This window comes from Apaloderma vittatum, unplaced genomic scaffold (assembly GCF_000703405.1).
Source record: "Apaloderma vittatum isolate BGI_N311 unplaced genomic scaffold, ASM70340v1 scaffold5047, whole genome shotgun sequence".
Classification (NCBI taxonomy): Eukaryota; Metazoa; Chordata; class Aves; order Trogoniformes; family Trogonidae; genus Apaloderma; species Apaloderma vittatum.
In genome coordinates this window covers 61,289-64,844 of record NW_009725583.1, presented here as the reverse complement: position 1 = coordinate 64,844, position 3,556 = coordinate 61,289, and positions in this window count along the sequence as shown.

The window sequence follows — 3,556 nt, the reverse complement described above, 5'->3', positions numbered from 1 at the left end:
GGTGATCTAGTCCAACCTCCCTGCAGTGAGCAGAGACATCTCTAACTAGATCAGTTTGCTCAGAGCCCCATCAAGCCTGACCTTGAATGCCTTCAGGGATGGAGCCTCCACTATCTCTCTGGTCAACCTGTGCCAGTGTTTCACCTCCCTCATAGTAAAGAACTTCTTCCTGATATCTAGTCTAAATCTACCCTGCTTTAGTTTAAAACCATTGTTCCTCATCCTTTTACTACATGCCCTTGTAAACAGTCCCTCACCAGCTTTCCTGTAGCCCCCTTCCGGAAGGCCACTAAAAAGTCTCCCCGGAGCCTTCTCTTCCCCAGGATGAACAACCCCAACTCTCTCAGCCTGTGCTGACAGGAGAGGTGCTGTAGCCCTCTTGATCATTTTTGTGGCCTCCTCGGGACTTGCTCCAACAGGTCCATGTCCTTCTTGTGTTGAGGGCTCCAGAGGTGGACACAGTACTCCAGGTGAGGTCTCACCAGAGCAGAGGGGCAGAATCGCCTCTTTCAGCTTGCTGGCCATGCTTCTTTTAATGCAACCCAGGATGTGATTGCCCTTCTAGGCTGTGACTGTGCATTGTTGTCTGATGTCCAGCTTTTTGTCCACCAGTACCCCCAAGTCCTCTTCTGCAGGGCTACTCTCTATCACGTCATCCCTGAGCCTCTATTGGTAATGAGGATTGCCCCAACCCAGGTGCTGGACCTTGTACTTGGGCTTATTGAACCTCATGATGTTCACATGGGCCTCCTTCTCCAGCTTGTTGAGATCCCTCTGGATGACATCCTGTCCTCTCTGGCATGTTGACTGCACTGCTCAGCTTGGTGTCATCTGCAGACTTGCTGAGAGTGTGCTTGCTTCCACTGTCTACATCATTAATGAAGATAATAAACAGTGCTGGTTTCAGTATGGACCCCTGAGGGACACCACTTGACACCCATCTTCATCTGGATGTTGAGCTGTTGACCACCACCCTCTGGATGCATCCATCAAACTAATTCCTTATCCGCCAAACAGTCCACCCATCAAATCCATATGTCTCCAACTTAGAAGGATGTTATGGGGGCCATGTCAAAGGACTTGCAGAAGTCCAGGGAGATGACATCTGCTGCTCTTGTCCACTGACAGTCACTCCATCATAGAAAGCCACTAGGTTGGTCAGGCAGGACCTGCCCTTGGTAAAGCCACAGTGACTGTCTTGAATCATGACTGTGACACATTGATCACTTTCCAAGCATGGCCTGGCCGTGTGTACCCATTTGGTCTATCATTAGAAGACCAATTTTAAGTCTTCCCTGAAGGGAAGCACTGCTATCCACCATAGGCACTCACCTCCGAATTGGTTACTATGTGTGTACAGAGCTGGATAACTCAGCAGAATCCTGAGCTTCAGGCCTCTTCCAGGTCCAGGGAGATCCTGTGCACTGCAAGTATACACACTGGGGCTAAATCAGATTAATGTTTACATTACAAAATTCAATGGTTCTTGCCATATGTACCTTGATCCTTTCATTCAAAAAACTGTTAATTGTTAAATTATTTACTTCTCTCTGCAGATTGATTACTCAGTCTTTTGCTGTCTTTTCTGTTCTAGAGAAGAACCAAAGAAGATACTTGGAAGTCAGAAGAACTTAGGAAACATCTGAGGGTGATTATATTTTATCTCTACCAGTTTTCGTGTTGTTACCTTACAGCTGTGGAATTTACTGATGGTCTAAACATAGAGCATTGACTACTTGTTGTAGTAGCCACCCTGCTTGATGGGATCTATATTAGTTCTTTAGGGCTTTTTGTACACCAGACACTCTAAGTCTGCATCATTGAATCCAGATCTTTAATATGTAACTGCTGACTTCCTTGCCACAAACTTGACTGTTCTGTGTAGTCCAAGTGCGTCCAGAGGCTGACCCACTCAACTGTTTCTAGCTACACAATTCATGTAAGATTACTCTGCAGATTTCTTAATTAAGTACATAGAAAAAATACTGTTCGTATGGTAGTCACAGATCACATAATGGGCTCTGATTTGCTGGCTGCACAAATCCAAGTTAGAGCTCTGCTCTATATATAGTTACTCACTTTCCCACAAGTACGTTGTGTATTGTGTTATCATCATCTATCATGTTTGCCATGCACTTTTAAACTGGTTAAATACTTTATCAGCTGGGCAAATAAGCATTCAGGCTCCAGTCAGTTACACCATTGATAATCATATTGGTTTTGTGCTGTGTTTAAGAGGTGTTTTCCAGTATGTATCTTTTTTTCCATATCTTGCACAGATCTTCATTAGTCCTTTGATCAACTAAAGCATCCTACTTGTTAATCTGTTACCTGGCTTTCGATCAATTACATCTGAAAACTCCACAGTATTTCAGTGCCAGTGCTACAGTATAAGTGCTTTGTATTTTTAGATATTCAGTAACATTTCCATTACTTCTATGTAGGCTAAAGCAAACAAATTTGAGTTGAAATGTTTTAGTTTGAATGGATGTGATATGATTGGACCTTCATTTCTGTGAAACAGATGGATAAAGTTTAATTCACTTTACTCACTGACTATATTCAAAGCAAGTTCTGTGTGTTTTGCATTGAGTAAATAGCTGAAATCGTGGATGCAGTGAAATCAGTGGGCGTTGTGCTACTTGGTTCAGAAAGGTTGAAATAAAATCTCTTGACTTTAGAAAAATATAAGAATAGTTGTATCATTAAGGGATCTAAGCCAAAACCTTTCTTCTATAGTTTTTATATGCTGCTTTCTGTTAAAATAAAAGTTCTTCTATTCTAAAGGCAGCTGTAGGATGCCCAGTTATCTATCATTATTATTTATATCTGTAACATATTTTACAAGATGGCACAGTTTCTGTCTGCATGGGCTAATGGTGTTAAAATGTTTAGTTAATTTCTCAACCAAGCTCTAAACTGAACGCACAGTTCCACAGTAAATTTTCCTTTTTTTACTGAATTCTTTTCAAATACATTGAAAATGCAGCTTATTACTTATTTAATTTATTAGTTCTTTTTGCAGTAAGTATGGAAAAGTAAGCCTAGAAATATATCTGAATTTTAGTCTATAAATATCTAAAGGGTAAGTGGAAGGAGGATGGAGCTGGACTCTTCAGTAGTGCCCAGTGACAGGTCAAGGGGCAATGGACACAAGCTGGAACACAGGAAGTTCCGTTTAAAAGTGAGGAGAAACTTTTTTCTGTGAGGGTGACAAAGCACTTGAACAGGCTGCCCAGAGAGGTTGTGGAATCTCCCCTGGAGATAATCAAAACCTGCCCGGATGCATTGCTGTGTATTGTGCTCTAGGTGATCCTGCTTTAGTGGGGGGGGTGGTGCACTAGGTGATCTCTAAAGATCCCTTTCGACTCCAACAATTCTGTGATTCCCTAATACAGTTTGGGAAATAAAATTCATAGTTAGCAATTCACTATGTGTTTTGTTTGTTTTTTCCACATTTATACGCTATATCCAAATAAATTGCTGAATTATAATAATAGATTTTTAACTTCTACTTGTTTGGTTTTTGTTTGGTTGATCGGTCGTTTTTTTTTAG